Below are 20,401 nucleotides of genomic sequence, written 5' to 3'. Positions count from 1 at the left end.
TTTAAGCTATACGGCCAACCAAAGTACTTAGTAAAAGCATCTTAAATCTTTCAAACCCGATGAAACCTCGATTTTACTAAGACCGACGTATAGAAGTGTACGTTTTTTTATGGTAAAAAGAAACATAATTTTGTTTATTAATTTTGTTTATATTTTTTATTTTTCAACAACAAGCTTTGTTTGTTTAGAAATTTATTATTCAGCATAAAAGCAATAAAAAGTTGAATGACACTAATTGAAAAAAGCATGCAATTAACTGTATACATAATGTCAATACAATTTATGTAGTATATCCATAGCTGACAGGATGGCTTAGTTTGAAGTTTGTAATCAATTAATGTATATCAACTTGTTCTGTTTATTTTATCTTACTTGTTTACAAAAAGTAATGAAGAAAAAACTAGTTCTATGTTCTTTGTTATTTTGTAATGTAAATGATTATAAGTAAATAATATATAAATATGTTACTATAAAAAATCCAAGTGCCAAACGTATAAATAATAAAATCTACCAACTAGATAAAATGAGTAGATTTAGTAAAAAAAAAAACATGTTAAACTTTTTTAACAATTGGCACTCAATTGCTTTTTTCAAATACTTTAGTATATTATCTCTGTTAAGTAAATAGCTCGGTTATAAAAATATTTACAAAAAAAAAAATACTGTGATACTATTCAAAATTGCACTCGTAAACTCTAGTTGTTCTTTTTCTTCGAAAGTTTGGCAAATTCTGATGCTTTCTTGAAACTTCTAAGCTTTCAACATCAGCAGCTATTTCATACAAAGTATGTTTAGAAACATTAGAACTAATCTTAAGATACTTTTCTACTTTATCCAACTCGCCATTCATAACAAGTTTAGTTACTTTTTCAATCGAATTACATCTTTCCTTTTGAACTTCAACAGTATTGTTTGACTCAACAGAAATCGGCTTGTTTTTTGATTCAGTTTGCTTCAATAGATTTTCAACATTATGTTTATTAGCTTGAGGTTGGTCATAAAAACTTTCTCTTTATTTTCTTTTGCTTAGGCACAATACTCTCAGCTACATTACCTATATTTTCAATTATTTCTGATGGGAAAACTTGGTTTGATACTTTTATTTTGGCTTTGAAACCTGGAAAATTTTTTGTTTCTACTTCCGTTTATCTTATTTTCGTCTAAAAACTTACTTTTTGTTTCTAAACTTTCAGTACTAGCTTCATAATGCTTCTTAAAATTAGTTTTCTCTGCTTGATCAATAACACAAACTTCAATTTGGACAACCTTACTTTTGATACATTTTTTAAGGAAGCTGTCAATAAAATTTATAATATGATCACTTCTATAATGCAGTAATTTTTCCCGATTTCTACCTAAATGAGGTTTCAAATCACTCAATTCCAACCTAATTGTTCTGTTACTCCCCGGTACAGGTATTGTTTTCTAAAAATATTCTTTACCTAAGATAAAAATTGTAACTTTATAAAACTGCATACGTTTCTTTTTTTTTATATTATCTATAATGTTTAGGATATATTTAAGAATATAAGCAATTTAAATTTCAAAACTGATTGTACTAATATAATTAACTTTTTATCATTAGTTAAATTTTAAACAAAACTTTATTTTTAATTTCACAACTACTAATCTATTTTTGAATTTAAATCTACAAAGGTAAAACCTGTTGTTATATTTTCTATTGTTTATTTAAATATTTAACATGGTTTTTGGTTTATAAAAATTTAGAAAATAATTTTAACCTACTTTTTGTATAAAAAAACAGTGAATAAAATTTAATTTGGCATTAAATTGTGGTAAAATTAAATAAACAAGGTATATCAATTAACTTTTTGTATAATAAAGCTAGAATTTTAAAAGTTATATGAGCTTTATGAGTGATATAAGAAGTTATTAAGACTTAGCAAAAAGTATTAAATATTTTAAAATTACACCTACATAGGATTTCTTTTTATCCAATTCTCTTTTAAGTTATTTAAAAATTTAAGATATTGAAGTTTGCAGTATTTAAAATTTAGAGTTCCAATTTTATTTCTAAAATAATCTTCAGTGTCATTTAAAATTTCAAGTCCTTCTTCAACGTACAAGTAAGTTCGAGAACTGAATTCGTAAAACTCCTTAATTTTTAATAATTCTTAGAGTAGCAAATCATTTATAGCTGGTTTTTCTTTTATACTAACATAAGCATATGGATTTACAAAATTCTTTCCTTTTCTGAAAACTTAAGTCTGGACATTTTTCAAAAAACTGTATCTGTTTAGTTTTGTGTCGACAATGCTTTCTTTTCTTACCAAAAAGTTTCCTTTAGGACCGATTAAAACAAATTGTCTGTCATGGATAATGCTTATATATACAAAAACGTTCTGGCTTTTACTTATTAAGATATTGTATTTATAGATAATCTAAAAATTAATAAATAAATACCTCATTTGAGTGTTGGTTTTCTTTTTAAGGTTTATGTCAACAAAAAGGCTAATTTCCAAGAAATTCTTATTGCATTGCTTTTTTATTACTCTAAATACAAAGTACAGTAACCTCTCGCATCTTTACGCACTCGTGACGTTACGCACTCTCGTTTAGTTACGCATTTTAGAATTCAACAAAAATCAAAAAAAAAAATTATTTTGTTTGATGTTGCACAAATTAAGTTTGTTGTATATTTTTAATATATTTTTAAGTGCTCACATACCTCTCTATATCTTTAGACTTTGGAAACTTATATTTGTTAACGAATTGATAAACATTTAGTAAAATTTTTCTATAAGTTTTGTTTTTTTTTAAATATAAATCCTTATTTTTATATATGAATAGTATTATCTTTAGTTTCTATATTTATAAATAAAGTATGTAAACAAATGGAAAAAGTAGGAAAGTCCCCAGTCTGCTTTATACTAGAAGCAATATAAAAAAACAGCCATTATATCAAGTATATTTGGTACCTCTCGTATCTTTACGATTTCTTGTATATTTATGCACTTTTTGTGGACACAATGTGCGGAAATATGCGAGAAGTTACTGAAAAATTAAATTAGATACAACTGTTTAATAATTTTGATATACATGCTACTACTAATGTTAGTAATGGTATTAAATTTAGTTGAAATTTAGAGTTTTACAGCAAGCAAACAACTAACAAATAAACAATTAAAACGATGTTTACCTACTGTTAGTTGGTATCTTGATTTTTGTAAACTAAAGTTTTGTTTTACATTTTTTAAGTATCTATTTAGTACTAATTAAAATATATAAATTTAAAGTTAACTTATGTAGCTTAAAATGTAGCTTAAGCAACTATTATGTAGCTTAAAATTCATAACCTTAACAAAATTCATTACTTTTTTATACAAAAACTCTAAAAATAGTTATATCTAAATGTTTTGCGTATATAAAAAGTTTACTTTATTACGCCTATAAGTAGTACATTTAGAATAATTTAGTACAGCAGACATTTTCTAAAAATGTAAATGGATATCAAGATTTTATTTTATAAGAAAAGTTTATTTACAGGCTGCATTTATTAAAAGCAGAAACATGCTCACGGCCAAAACATAATTAATAAGATTTAAATTTTAAGTAAATAATCATAGTAATTAAAAACTTTGTTCAAGACTTAAATTAAGTTTCGACTTTATTTATTGTTTTTAAAAACAATCACAGAACTTATTTTTTATTAAGAACAATTTTTTTGTTTTATTATTGCTTTTTAGACTTTAAAACCACGAGTCAGCAGGCATTTAATGGTGGCAGACCAAAGTTTAAAAAAAAAAGAATTTGCAACAATCAGTTGTAGTTTTGTTTTTATTTTAAATAAAATACCCGAAATACCTAATACCAGTTTTGAACTTCCCATAAGATGTAGTTAATGTCAAATATTTTATCTTTTATTTTAGATTCCTTACTACTTTGTATAATTTTTTAACAATTACATTTCAATCCGCATTTAAGTTTTCGTGAGCTGCATTTAATTTAAAATAAAAACATGCTCACGGCCAACACTTTAACCCATATCAATTCACAGTCTGCCGACTCCTGCTTTCAACTCTGCACGTTTGGTTACAAAAATTACACTCTAGAACAGGGTTCGGTAGCTTTTTGTTACTCGCGGGCCAATTTTCTCAGAAAAAATAGCTCGCGGGCCGCACTATTTAGAAAAAATTCTTCAAGGGCCGCAGTTTTTTCAACATAATTATAGTAATTACTATATAAACACTATTTTAAACCAAATGTATAACAAAATAAAAGTACAATAGCACCTATAAAGCGTATTTATTAAACTTAAAGCCTATTTGAAAGTTTTTTTGTAAAATTTTATATTTTTATGCTTTTTAAAAAGTATGCTTTTAGCTAAATAGTACTTCGTGGGCCAGAAATATTTTGTTTGGAGGGCTGCATTTGGCCCGCGGGCCGCAGTTTGCCGACCCTTGCTCTAGAAAATGGATGAGCAATGTTTTCAGATAGAGGGTCAATTTAGGTTTTGGTGAGCATAGTGTGATGGGTGAATAGTTTCATTTAATTAAAAAAAAATTATATAATTTAACTAATTTTAAAAGTTATTTTAATTAGCTTGCTGTTCAAACTTCAGAAAATGTAGTATTAGATTGAAGTTTTCCCTGAAATCTGTTTTTACTTTTCATTTTAAATATCTGGAAATCTAGTTTAAGATTCAAAGATGTTATTTTCGCGGGCATGAGTTTGTACCTTTTATGGGATGCATTTTGTTTTACTCTTCATAGGCTGCAGTTTTCAGACCCCTCATCTAGTGTAAGTTTAAAATTTGGTTTAGTGGGCCGGATTTACATGCTCACGGACCAGATTCCACCTATTAAACATTGTCGGGACGAATTTACATTTACTGCAAAAAAGTTATTAATTAAAACTAATATTTTGCAATACTGTACTAACATCAACGATGAAGCAGCAACCAGATTATTAGGTAGAATTTTAATGCAAGACTACTTATAAAAAGTAATAACTACTGCAGCTGATAAATCAAGCTTGTTAACTCTAATGCTTACGTATCACAATATATTCAAAAGAGACAAAAGGAGTAAAAAAATGGAAAGAATATTATTTTGATTTAATCATTTCTTTTAAAATATATTTTATAGAACTCCTTCATCTTTATTATGTTACCAAATTAATACTCAACAATATTTCTATCAACAAGTATATCTTTTGCACGGTAATGGGTCGACTAAGCACGAAGACACTTTCAAACAAAGTGTCAAATATAAACGAATAGTCACTTTTCCACAAAAATACTTTGGTATAAAGAAAATTTTAGCATAAAGACACTTTTCACGAAGGTTCACTTTTCGACGAGGAATAACTTTTGCACGAAAGGGTAGTTTTGCACGAATGAACACTTTAAACAACAAAAAAAAATTCTGACCAAAATACAAAAATGTAAGTGTCATGGGTAACAATCATAAAAAAAAAACAATAAAAATAGACAAACTAAAAACAATAAAAGTTGGTAACAAAAAACTGTCCGAAAGTAAAGGTTAGGGGTAACAGTGAAAGCAAGAAAAAAAAAAGGAAAAAAAAAGTTTCATCCCGAGCAAAACTATTTTCATGTAAATTGATTCCTCGTGCAAAAGTGACGCCATGCAAAAAAATTTTCGTACAAAAGTGACTTTTTGTGCAAAATGAATATTTGTGCATATTTAACATTTTGTTTAATTAATATGGACATTATTAACTTAAAAATGATTGTTAGTTAAAATTTTTTGAAAATAGTATAGATTATTAGAGTTCCAAAACCAATTTATAGAAATTATTGAAAATTAAGTAAAACTAATTATTACACCATATAAGAATAAATAAGCCTGGATATCTATAAAAGTCCTCATAATACAAATAGTTTTCCAAAAAAAAAAAACATGCTTTCATAAACTTGTAGCTAAAAACTTTTTAAAAAGTGAATAAAAACATTAAGCATCAGAAATAGTTACTGATTGTGAACTTTTTATAATTCAAGATTAGAATAAATTAAGTATATCATCTTTTTGTTATAGAAAGAAAAATATTTTTTGGAATTAATTTTTACTTACTCATCTTATCGTAGCGTATATTTTCGAAGAAAATTTGCACTACGATAAGTAGCGGAAAAAATCTTAGTTAATTGTAACATTTTAGTTTTGCTTTTTTTTACTAATAACAAACTATTGTAATTTTTAGTACTACTTAAAATCTTAACGAAAACTACCGTTTTTAGTATAGTTTATCAAAAAAAATAATTAAAAACCATAAATCAGTGCTAGCGGAATATAGACATAAAAACATATGACACAATAAGTCAATAATAAAAATATTTTTTTTTAATAAATAAAGTTTTGTGTTTCTGAATTAAATATTAATTATTTTATATCCATTGTTATGTTTTTTTATAAATAATAAAACAGACAACAAATTTAATTTTTATTTGCTTATGTTTATTCAAATTCATAAAACAACATGTAAATAACAATCTAAAATTCTTAAACTATTAAGTGACTATGAACTTAAAGAAGAATAAAGTTCTAGGGTTTTCTTCTTAATTATATTTTAACAGCGTTACTATAGAAACTTATTTGGTAAAACAAACTTGTAAACAATAAAATTAACTCAAACAAGTTTAAAATTAATACCTAAAATAAAACAGACACTTTAACAATGACAGTTAAAAAACTTCTTACTATTTCTAATTTTTAAACTAACGTAGCGAAAGAAACTGTTTGAAAGATATATTTCACTAGAAAAAAAAAACTATTTTACTTAATTATTTTTTCAGAAAAAAAAAGGATCTTGAACATATTCTTTACTTCACTATTCCTCTAACTCAAATATAATCAAGTAGGCCGGAGTTAAACCCGAAAGATCTTTTACATCCTTATATTTTAACTTACTAAGAATTCCTTCTCTGGTTACACTTTTTCGGCTATCCTCGATAATTTTACCATATTTTTGATCTTTATAATTTTCTTTTGAACAGACAACAAATACAAATGACAACTTTTTAACTGTGTTATCAACTTCACAATAATTACGACAATTACGAAAAAATGTTGTGAAATTTAAGTTCGTTGCAGTTCTTCGTTTTATGAAGTCTAACATAGTTAGGCTGTTTAAATCATCAGTAAAACCATTTGTCAAAACATGTTTTACTTTGTCCGCTTTAACTCCGTTTAGATAAAGGTACTTATGTATGTAGTTGAGATCTTCACTTTTATCAGTAGGGTTAATTCTGAACAGTTGTCTAATTTTTGGAATGTTTTCTGCGTTTTCATAATCAAATGAACGTAAAATAAACTTGTAATCATCATTGTCTTTATGTAGAAGTTCTGTGCTAAATTTTCCTTTTTCGTTATCATTTACCTCATAAAAGCTGTTTAACTGAAAAGACAGTTGTTTCATAATTGAAATAGTTTTATTTTTCAACTCTAAAGTGAGATGCTCAATTTTTGCTTGATAGTATTTGCTAATTTCCTCCTTTAGCTTTTCTGCTATCATTGAAAAAGAAAATTCGGAAACTTTATTTTGAGTAGTATTTTCTCTATTAGTTTTCCGATTTATATTAATTAAAGAAAGATTTTTAATATATTCTTCTATTGTTAAAGATCTATAAAGTATACCACTAACTATATCATCTACATTAGTTTTTTCTTCAGTTTCAATTAAATAAGCAGGCACTACTAAACTATGGTGAGCTAAAGCTATACTTTGTTGCTCAACATTTTGCAATGAGCCTCTTAAAAGTTTTCTGTTATGACTATCAAACAAGTCTAATGTAGACTCTTCAATTTTGAATTTTTGTTGTGAACCATTTTTATATATTTTAACTGATGGCTCTTTACTAAGATAGTCTTCAAAAGATGTTGTTCTTTTTAATTCGTTACCTTGTGAGTGTAATTCAGGATTCGGTACACTGTTAACAAAATAATATCTAAGATGTTTAATCATATTATCTTCTGTTGCAAAGTATTCACCCAAATGATAAGCATAGCTAAAACTATTAGTAAGATATACTCCAGGTCCATAAGATCCATTTTGAGACGGATTGAATCCTGACTTTAAAATTCCTTCTACATTTGGTGCTTTTGTTCCATGAAGCAAAAGTATCTGATTAGAACTGCTTGTCTCTTTTGAAATTTTTTCATTACATACTACTCTATATATTTTTAAACATTTAGTCTTTTCCTTTATGTTTAGTTGATTTTTAGTGTACTGTTGTTTAGAACTATCGTTAATTTTTATAGAGTTATCAAGAATTTTGTAATCTGGATTATTGGTTTTCAACAGCTCAAGTGTGTATTTAAAACCAGGAAGAACTGATTTTTTGAAATTTGCAACGTCATATTCACACAACTTTTTAGCTTTTTCATACACCTTCTCTTTTTTGTAATCATATATTTCTTTATTTATTTTTTCTTCTGCCTTCCTAATGATATCTTCTAGAAAATTTCTACAGACAGGGTGACATTTAAAAAACTCTTCCACTTTGTTTTTGATAGATTCCATTGCTTATTTTATTTTATATATTAAAGGTACCGAAAAATAAATTTTGTTAATTCAAAAATAAATAAAAAACAAAAAAAAAGTTTGGCAAACATAAATAATTACTGATAAATAATTATTTTTTATGCAAATAATTGCTGTAAGCCCAACAACAGATAAAGGAGAATTTAATCTTGCTGACTACCTGTTCCATATTTCCTAGCAGAATTTTTTTCTACTCACTTTTTATTGAGACGGGCCGAGACTCTAGAATGTTTATGTTTAGGATCTTCAAAACAAAGTTTAAGATCTGCAACAAACAATTTAAGATACTCAACACACAGCTTAAAATCTACAACTGGAAGTTTAAGAACTGCAACAAACAGTTTAAAATCTAAAAAAAAAACAGTTAAGATCTGCAACAAACAATTTAAAGTCTAATTATTTCAGCTACCAATTACTTTTTACTTTTTGATAAAATTTGAAGTAACTTTTGAGTTATCAGAGATCAAAGTTAAAAAGCTCCAAAAGTTCTCAACAAGGGCACTAAATTAAAAGGAAAAATAGATTTAATAAATAAAAAACTATCTCCTTCATCAGTTGTTGTTTTAAAAATTTCTTAAAGCAATCTTTCACAAGTTTTTAAAAGTTAGTAAGCATCAGATTTTTATAAGTTTTGGTCTAATGATTTTCATAAACAGGGTTGCAGTTCTTTAAGTCAATAAAAAAACAGTTCAGAGTTACCTTTTACTGACCTGAGTCACCCTGAGACTCATGTTCATTTTAGTTCTTAAAAGCAAGGTTGTATGTGTACGATTCTGCATTATATGAGAAATAATAAAATAATGAAAATATTATGTTTTTTAAAACGAGATAGCACTAATAAACTTTCTTTTAAATTTTTTTGCTGAAAAAAGTATTCATAAGTTATGGATTCAACTTTATATACCAAAAACAATGTGTAATACAACACAACTTCACCAAACTATAAAAAGTAACTAAAATTAACAAGTAAAAAACAAGTTTTTAACACATTGTTAAACTTATATATCTCTAAACTATCTCTGACTAATATTAACTTAAATCATGATAAATACAAATTTCAAGTTTAAAGTATAAACTAAAAAGATATTTCTAAAATTATTGATTTATTTAGAAATTTTAGTAGAAAACTTCAGCTTTGAATAAATTATCTATACTCTTTGTACTGTTACTTAATTCATTTACTGAATTGTTCTTATGTTAGTCTGATATAACTTATTTTCATTTATATATCAACTTTTACACTAGAACGCTTATTTTTGATTGAGACATCGGACCTTCACCACCAGGTCTACACGTTAAAATATCACTAAGTTTTCCTGATTAGTGAGATTTAAACCTGATCTTTTATACAAATGTAAACGTTAAGAGATGACACAAAGTAAAACTAATTATCTTCAGTTTGACTTTATTCATTTAATAAATAGCCTTACGAGTTATGAATAAAAATGAAAGCTATTACACAACTTTAAGTCAAAAATTTGCGTGTTGAAGTCTAAAATTGTCAACTATAATAAACGTTTTAATGGTATAACCAATAACTTAAAAACAAAGTTTTTTTAACAAAAAACAATAAATCCACACGTAAAAAGTTATAAAGTATTTGTAATAACATTTTTCACTTATAAACTTTTTCATGCCGAGTAACTTCAGTATTTTTAGTGATGTTTCACTAACATCTCTAGAAAAAGGGGTATACTGACAATTCCCACCCGCAATCATTTCCCGTCCGATCAAATCCCACCTGCGCACAATTTCCACTCAATGTTTTTTATCTTTATTAATTGTTCTTTAATTTTTAATACATTCGTTTCACTTATATACGTTTTTTATTTATTCTTTACTATCACCGTTACCCCTAACTCTTACCATTGGTTGGTAAGCGGTCCTCGGATTTGACTATTTGATTCCGGATGGGAAATTATCGCGGGTTAGAAATCAGCGGTTCCTAGAAAGAAGTATCTTTGCTAAAATTATAAAAGTTGATGAAAACTTGGTAAGTTTTTACAGTTAAATTCTATTAATTACTACTTTTAAAGTGTTTGTTGTATCAAGTATTTCGTGATTATTTATTTACTGTATACTTAAAACTTTGCAAAAAACTAGCCTAGAACAAACTAAAAACCATTTGTTTTATTTTTAGAACAAAAAAAGTATTTTTATTAACTTAAAAGATATTATGTGATATGTGTTAATAATTAAAACTTCACTTTAAAAAGACTGTATTGTAACATTTTGGCAAAGCAAGTAAATAATAAAATTCTGCTACTTTTTGAATTCAAGATTTGTTTTTGAAAACCAGAAAAAAGTTTAGAAAACCAAACATTTTGTACAAAACAATACTTACTTGATAGATTTAATGACTGTAAAATGAGAAAGATTAAAAATTAGGAGAGTATAAAAGAATTTAAACAAGACAGTGCAAAACTTGTATAATTAGTTTTTAGACTATATAATTCTTATACGTTTCAAGTATCATAAATAATTTGTATTTTGTTACGATGTTTTATTACATCAAAATTACTTATTACTTGGTTTTTAAAAATTAAACTGCAGTGTTTTTTTATTTTTAATTTGTATAAAGTTTATCTAAATAAATTGGTATTTTCAATTATACAGTAATTATGTTTTTGTTTCATTAAGTAATTGCCTAACGTACTTAATTTGAACAGTTGCTCTTAGTTATAAACTAGTAAAATTTCGTTTACAAAGCTAACATATTTTCATATTAAATTTGCTGACGATGGTTAATCTAATAAAATTTACAATTTTTATATAGGCATTTTAAAACTAAGCTATTTTAATTTAGAGTTGTACCGAAAATTTTGCAACTTTTTCAATTAATTATTGAAAATTCCTGTAATATAAACTTGTTATAAAAACTGTCTTGACTATAAAATATTTTTACTGTTCACTCACAAAATTTTCAAAAAGTTTTAATAAAATAAATTACAAATTGTCTTAGACAAGGGGTCGGCAAGCTGCGGCTAGCAAGCACATTTTTTTATGGAGTTTGGCGAAAGAAGTTTCTGCAGCTCGCGAGCATGTAAATGTGTCCTACTGAGCAAAAAACATTTAAAGTTAACTTCTTTTCGGTAGTTTAATTTAACTTAATTAATTTTTTTTAGACCCTGTATAATATTTCAAACAAACAAATACCTTTACTTCTTTTGCTTAAAAATGTAATAAGAAAGATAAGAATTCGAGCCGTGTTTTTTATTTTCAATTTCATAATAGCTTTCTTTTATCAAAAGAACTTAAAAACCTTAAAAAAGAAAGTTAAAAGTACATACATGGTTTCAGCTTGTTTCATAATATTTATTAAGTAAATAAACTAATTGCAAGTATTTTCAATTGTTAAAAAGTTAATGCACATTAATTAACTGAAATGACGAGTTTTCCATACGGGTCTCCGACCTTCGTTTGTAAAAAAATAATTTAATATATACAGTACTCCGTTTAATCAAAAAAAATTTACTGATCCTAACTAAATCTCTAATGAAAATGATTAAGTTTTAGTATGATATTTTATTGAAACCAAAGTTGCGTTCGAAAGGCCGCCAGCACTAACTCCTGTTTATGACTAAGTTGTTACTTCTAGTTAAAAGAACTTAGATGTTATCATATAAGGAAGTTTTTGTAGTTATAACAAACTTAAATAACAGTTTTACAGTTTTAATTATAGTTAATGGCATATACTATGTCCTAAAGCTAATATTATAATTCTAAATAGCATTGTATACATAGAAATTGAGAACATTAAAAAGAAGTTTCAGATACTTTTGGCTACTCACAGTTGATGTAGTAATAACTAGACCAAAGGCGTGTTTTGATTGGTTTCCTGTTTCTTGTGCGACCCTTGAATTACACTTAAATAACTTAATATAAAACCGACTGAATGGAATAAATTCAAAATATTTTGCTTATAACTAATAATTTAGCTGTTTATGTTTTGATTTCAAAAAAATTTTACTTCATATTTTTTAAAAGCTACGTCAGTAATGACGGATTTCTATAAGCCTTTTTTGTATATAAAAGTTCCAAACCATATGGCAGTATATAATTACCAAACTTGGTATTTACAACTTTGTATCTTTCATTCAAAACGAGCCAGTCAAAAGTTTTAAGAAACTAATTTTAAAAGATTTTTTAACACCAACGGATTAATTTTTAACTTCGGAAACTTTTGACCTGATCAAATACTTAAATTTTAACACCATTAGAAAATCATTGATTTTATAATTCAATTTTTTTATCAATTTGTAATACTATTGTTTGCGTCTGTTATTAGACTGTTTTCAAAATATATTTTTGATTATAACCTTATTTTTAGCTATTTCTTTTTTAATTAAACTGTTTGACTAAAAATATAATTACATATCATTGATTATATTATTTTATTATTAATACAAATTTATTGCTAGTTTTGATTAGAACTTTGTTTTAAGTTTAATATGTATAAAACGCGTTTATATCCATGTTAGCTTTACAATGTTAGGCAAAACTTTCAAATTATAATAAAGAAACACTTAAGTTTATATTTAACTTATTTTACTCAAATAAAAGAACTAGATTATTTATTAAGAGTTTACAGATCTTATTTATGTATCACTGATACTTCAATTGGTTATGGTCGGTTTTAAGGGCGCGTATTTTACTTCGTAAGTTCATCTTTTTGAGAGGTACTTTTTGACATTATATTCATTTTTTTATATTAGCAAGGCTATATATTATCAAAGTTGCTACAGTACTAAACTATATATACTTTGGGAACAGGTCAAAATTTCATTACGACAAAATTGCACGAAGACAAATTTGCACGAGATGCAAAAATTTCACAATCAAAATTTTTCACAATGGGTCAATTTTGAACGAAGATACTTTTGCTCACAGACAAAACTGCACGAGGGGACTAAATTTAACGAATACAAGTTTGCACGAAAGGACAATTTTTCACAAAGGCAATTTTGCATTAAGGGTCAATTTTGCACGAAAACAAACTTGCACCAGGGGACTAAATTGCCCGAGGGGTTAATTTTGCACAAAGACAACTTTGCATCAAGGTTCAAATTTGTACGATGGGACATTTTGCACAAAGACAAATTTGCACTATGGGACAAAATTTCAAGAAGACATTTTTGCATAAAAGAGCAATTTTGCTCGACAATTTAAAAAAAAAAAACATAAAAATGGTATAAATTAAAACAAAATAATAAACAAATAACTAACTTTACAAAAAAAATTAACTTACCGAGGGTAAGAATTAAAGGTAACAGTTATAGTAAAAAAAAAAATTATAAGTACTATAAAAAAAAACAAGTCAATAAAAAAATAAAAATTAGTTAATAGGAAAAAAAGCTACCGACTGAGGGTAAGGATTAGGGTTAGAAGTAAAAAAAGTTATAAAAAAAAATTATTATAACCAATGAGAAAAAAAAAGATAAGTTACCTCCTGAGGGTGAGGATTAGGGGTAACAGTAAAAGTAAAATAAACAAAAAAAAAATTAATAAAAATAATTACACAAACAAATACAAGTTTTTAGTTTAAATGATAAGATTTTATTTCTAACATTTTCAGTAAGGTAAAATATTAGAGAATCAATTGTTTATTTTAGTTTATATCTAACATATTAATTTTGTCAATAACTTTTTTAGTTTAAAAAAAATAGATGCTTGCTCATTGGAACAATTGAAAGTTTATTACTGGTTTCTAGTCTAATAAAAAGTTTAATTAAGCAGTTTAAAAACATCTTTATTATATTTGCTAAAACGTTAACTTTTTTTAACAATGTACTGTTATAATCGTTGATATTCTAAAAATTATTTTTTCTAAAAACTGTAAACTTTTTTTTAAAAGTATTATGATCTAAACATTGTCAACAAGTTAATAATTGTAAGACTTTAAATACAATAATAAAAGTATGAAAGAAACTTAGTTAAGTACAATTACAACTTTCATCATAATTGTAAATTTAGCTGTTATATAAAATAATTGAATAAAGCTATTCGTATTAGCTTATATCTTACAAGTTGACATTTTTTAGTTTAAAAATATTCTTACTACAAGTTATTTAACATGATGCAAGTAAAACAATTTAAAATCTTTTTTATCTATTTATAAAGCACGACAAAAAAAAATATTTGTTTCTATCAAAATAGCATAAAGTAGTGTTTTAAGATAAGTTTTGTTTAAGTTGCTAATACTTGCTAGTAAAACAAAGGCTTAAAATATTAGTTATACGAGAAAGATTTTTTGCAATTTTAATAATGTGTTTTTGTTTCATTTACATTACATTTCTTATAAAGTAAAACTTATCTCTGTAGTACAAATTTTTTTCTTTTGGTTTGACTTCGTTAATTTATTTCATTATTTTTGAATTGTAAAAAGAGGAGTGGATCTTTTGACCTAATAATGATGAAAGTTGGGTTTTTTTTACTAAATTTTTATTTTTATTATTTATTTTATTTTACTAACATTTTAAAAAACTAGCATAGTTAACGCAATTGCATTATGCAGTTATTTGAAATAAAGCACTTTAAAGTGATTAAAAAACAAACTTTTTTTATTATTAGAATTTTAGGTCAACTTAAATAAAATAAACGTTACTTAAGATAAATGACAATTATAACTACTTAAGGGATGCAAGAGTAATCAAACATAGACATCTCTGTTAATTTAGAATGTTTTAAACTTTCCTTTTTACAAATTAAGGTTTTAAAATTTGTTTTTGTTTTCAAAATCTTAACTGTTGAAATTTAGTTATTATTTTTAATATTTAAAACAAACTAAATTTTGTTTTTACCTACTTGTACGAAAGCTTGAGACAAATACAGTTATAAAATGTTTATTTAGAAAACACATGTAAGAAATAATCTTTCTGATCCTTTTTAATTACAGCTGTTAGCAACTGTTACTAAAAATAAACTGTGAGCATTAACTATACAGTTTAAAATTACATCAGCTCATAAAACTTCTAAAATATTTAATAATACTCATCACGTAGTTTTAAACAACCACTTTCTAAGGATATAAAAACAATTTTAAAGTGTTTTACTTTATTCATATTAAATAACATGAAGAAAGAGTGTTTTTAAAATAAAAAGTTTTGTCACTTTTTAAGAAATAAGCTTATACAAGTAGCTCTATTTAATTATTTTTATGATAGTTCAGTTTACAATAATAATTTGAGTTGTAATTTTACTTAACTAAGTTTTTTTTATAACTAGAGCAAAAAGTCACTGAAAGTTGAACAAACTTGTTTATTTATATAACAATTCAGAAGGTAATAAAATTTTTTCTAGTTAGTCTTCTTTATAAACTTTACTTAATGTTATTTGATACCCGATTTTAATTACTGTCGTAAGGTTTATTGCTCGACTTAAAATAAAGTGCAAAAAAAGAAAATTTTAAATGTAATGACAATGTTAACTTTATAATACGTTTTAAAAAAACTTTACAGCTTTAATAAAAAAATATAAGGTTATCAACAACTAGTTCTTTGTGTAATTGTTTTTATAATTTGCTTTATTTATATATGTTACTATCACTGTTACCCCTAATCCTTACCCTCGGTCGGTAAATTGTTTTATTTTTTCTTTTCTTATTAGTTTTATTTAAAAATTTTTTTTTTACTATTACTCCTTACTCTTACCCTCGGTCGGTAGCGTTTTTTCTGAATAATTAATTTATGTTTATTTTTTCATTTTCTTGTTTTTTTTTAACAATATTTATAAACTATTTTTTATTTTTACTATCACTATTACCTCTTACCCTTACCATTATCAGTAACATTTTTTTAATTTTATCAAGTTACCTTTTAGTTTTTTTTTTATCCCTTCGTGCAAATTTGTCAAGGTGCAAAAGTATCTTCGTGCAAATTGACCCTTTGTTTAATTTTGTCTTCGTGCAATTTAATCCCTTAATGCAAAATTGTTTTTGTGCAAATTTGTCTTCGTGAAATTTAGTTCCCTCGTTCAATTTTGTCTGTGAGCAAAAGTATCTTCGTTCAAAATTGACCCATAGTGAAAAATTTTGATTGTGAAATTTTGGCATCTCGTGCAAATTTGTCTTCGTGCAATTTTGTCGTGCTGAAATTTTGACCTGTTTCCAAAGTAAATATAGTTTTGTACTGTAGCACTAAATGTAAATATTAGCAGGGCGTATATAAAAAAATGAATATAATGTCAAAAAGTACCTCTCAAAAAGATGAACTTACTAAGTAAAATACGCGCCCTTAAAACCGACCATAACCCTTCAATTTATTTAAAGTCTATACATTTTTATTTACCAGAGAAATTTAGACAGTTTTACAGTCGAAAGTCATTTAATATTTTGAAGTTTATTTCACCACCAATTACACAATCTACTCTTTTATTGAACAAAAAAATAAAGCACCCCCAAAAATAGAGACGCTTCTAAACTAGACTCAGCTTTCTATTAATATTTGACAATATATTTAAAGAGAGTTTTCGTATCTCTTCACCCCATGTAACGTCCTTCGGCGTCAATCTGTCAATTATCACTAACCTATTAATCTTTAACTTCTAATAACATTTTTTTACTTATATTATCCAATTTTTAACTATAACTCTACAAATTTGACCAATTGCTTCGTAATATTTTGTGCAAACGTTAGCATAAAAGTTTTAAGCAATTATTTAGTCTAACCTGTTTCGTTAATCTTTTACTAAAGAATTTAAACTTTGGAAATCATACATTGTCTTGAAATTCTTAAAAATTAACTGCAATAAATATTGTTGGTATTATACTTTATATAAAGCCTTTCTAGCTGCTGAAGTCTTCATAAAGAATTATTTCAACTATAGAAAGAAAAAATGCTTTAATAAATCTGCAGCAAACGGTCCATTAAAAAGATACTATAAAAACCATTACCCATTAAGTGTTAGTTATTTTCACAAATTGTGAACAATGTATAACGTATAGTTTAATATAAAATCTGATTGAAAACTTCATATTTTTCCTATGAAGATTAGATGTATGTTTTAGTTTTTCATAATATATGTTATCTTTAATAGATAAGTAAAAACGATGCTAGATAATGGTAGCTTCTTAATTTTGCTTTGTTTTTTACCAATTACAAGCTAAAACTTTTTATATACTGTTTTGAACCTTAACAAAATTTTCCTTTTTTTTGTATAATTTGTCATAAAAAATTCAAAACACATTAGTTAATAATGTCCGACTTCCGTTTTAACTTAATCTAAATTAAAAAACACACATATTCCCCAACATATTAAATGATAAATTAATAGTATCCTTACTAATATAAAATTTCTAAAAAAGTAATTTTATATTTGATGAATTTTTATATCATTTTTATTAACTAATGAATAACAATAACTTATATTCATAGTTTATATAATTTTTTCATAATTAAAAGAAAACAGTATTTATTTCATTCACTCATGTTTATTGAACTATATAAAATAGATATATCTAAAATTTCTTAAGCATAAAATATGATCTCTAAAGAATATTAAGCAGAATAAGATTTTAGACTTTTATTTTTGAAAACCTTTAAGTATTTCACTCAAGAAGTTATTTTTTTTTAAATAAGAAGCTTTTTAAACAGAAAAAGCAAACAAACCAGAAAAAATAACATTGTCACCTCATATAAAACATACACATAAAATGTCAGTTAAAGTACATCTAAACATTATTAATTCTAAAGGTTAAGAATAAGTTACTTAAGATAAAACAAGCAGCAGATTTCTGCTATCCTCAATAACTTTCCTGTCTTTTAAACCTTTATAAATTTCTTCTGAAGAGACAGCAAATACAAATGACAACTCTTTTACTGTGTTATCTACTTCACAATAATTACGACCATCATATGTTGCAACATTTAAGTTAGTTGTAGGTTCACATAGTATTGAGTCAAATCCTCTCAGGCTGTTATTATCATTTTGATAACCATTTGTCAGAATATTGTTTATTTTTATCACTTCAACTCCGTCAAGTTAAAGGTACTTTTCTTTAAGCTTAAGAACTTCATTTATGTCAGTAGGGTTAATTCTAAGCAGTTGCCTTATTTTTTGGAAAACTTTCATCGCCAATTTTCTCAAATAACTTGGCAATAAATTTAAAATCATCTGCTTTTTTATGAAGAAGTTCTGAATTATATTTTCTTTTTTCGCCATCTTTTACCTATAATATGCTACTTAACTTAAAAGAAAGTTGTTTCATAAAATAATTAGTTTTATTTTCTAACTTAGAAGTTAGACCAGGGTCTCCCAAACTCATTTACTAAATCGCCCCCTTTTCAGAAATTTTAAAAATAATCGCCCCCCTACGATTTTACATAGTAGTTTTTCTTTTGAGTACAAACTTTTGAGCCAAAAAAGTTGTGTTTGAAATGTAATTTAGTCTGGTATTTCTTATGCACGCACTTTTGGGATGTGTTCAAAGTAGTTTACAGGGCTTGAGAAAATAAGTTACAGTTGTTTTTTTATAAGCCCAGTTAAGTGTATTGAAATACTTAATCTGTGTAATCTGTAATCAATCCTGTTTAAATATGAAATGTTTTGAAACTAATATAACTTTTAGGGTAGTGGTAAACAACTTTTGTAATCAGCAGTTCATATTTACTAAAAAATCTTTTATAGTTTTAACTCGTAATAAAAATGTAATTGCGGGCTGCATAATTTAATAAAATAACATATAAGAAAATTAAAACACTTGAGCAAAATTGTAATAAAATGATTTAGTTACATTGTGATCTACGAAATAATATTGTAAACTGAAAACCAAATTGGAAGTGCATTTTAAAAGATTAAGTGTCAAAAAACTAAATTTTATTTAATTTGCACAAGTAGTTTTCAAGTTTTTTAGCAGGTCTAAATTAGACTGGATCTTAACCGTACGTTATCCATTCGAAATCTTAACTAAACCTGACATTTTAATAATCTCTCATATAACGAATTTGGACATTTAGAAGTTAATAGTAAATAGCTTACTTAAGCTATTAGTTATTAACCTAAAATAATTTACCAGAGTTGTGAAAAACTAAAAGCTAGTGTTGAACTATTAAAATAAACAACACATTTTAATTTCTTAATATATTAAAAATTAAGTTTAACAAAACAATTTATTTAGATAAAACAAAAAACAGTTGTATCAATAGTTTAAAATTCCTTAATATATAGATTTTTAACAATAATAAATCAAGTTAGAAAATAAAATTGAGTTTTTGAATCTTTTAAATGAAAGTTTGAAGTCATTTTAAATAGAGGCTTCAAATCTATACTCTTTTAAAAGCAAAAAAAAATTAAGATAAAAAATTTAATGGTTATTAAGATTTTTTCATTTATACTGATTAAACAAGTAATAACAAAAATATGTCAAATAAATTTCATTCAAACAAATACTTTAATCACTACGCTATATAAACTTTTAGTGTAATGTAAAACGACAAATATAAACTACAAAATTTACCAGGTTAAAATAAGACTATTAACAGATTTAAAACATAAACCATTTAATAAATACAGTAGACTTCCGCTTGAAATCGCACTTTGAACGAATTCAAAAAGTGCAAACTCAAAAATTATTACCATTTTTTTTTACAAAATGATAAACTCAAGTATGTTATATGCAATAACGTTATGAATAAACACAAAATCAACTAAAACATAAAACAAACATTCATTAAATAATATATACTTATATAAAATATTAAATAGTATGTTTTTTTCTATTAATACTGAGTTAGTAAAAGACTTTATTTAATTTAAAGTTAAGAAAATATAAATTTGCACTTTTTTTGGGTAAAAAGTGCGAATTCAAGAGAAAGTCTACCGTAATTAATATTTATTAGGCATTATGCAAACCTGTTGAAGATTAAATAACTTAATACATTTATTA

This window comes from Thalia democratica, chromosome 6, assembly GCF_965202585.1.
Source record: "Thalia democratica chromosome 6, ktThaDemo2.hap1.1, whole genome shotgun sequence".
Taxonomy (NCBI): Eukaryota; Metazoa; Chordata; class Thaliacea; order Salpida; family Salpidae; genus Thalia; species Thalia democratica.
The sequence above is the reverse complement of the archived record's forward strand: the minus strand, read 5'-3'. Positions refer to the sequence as shown.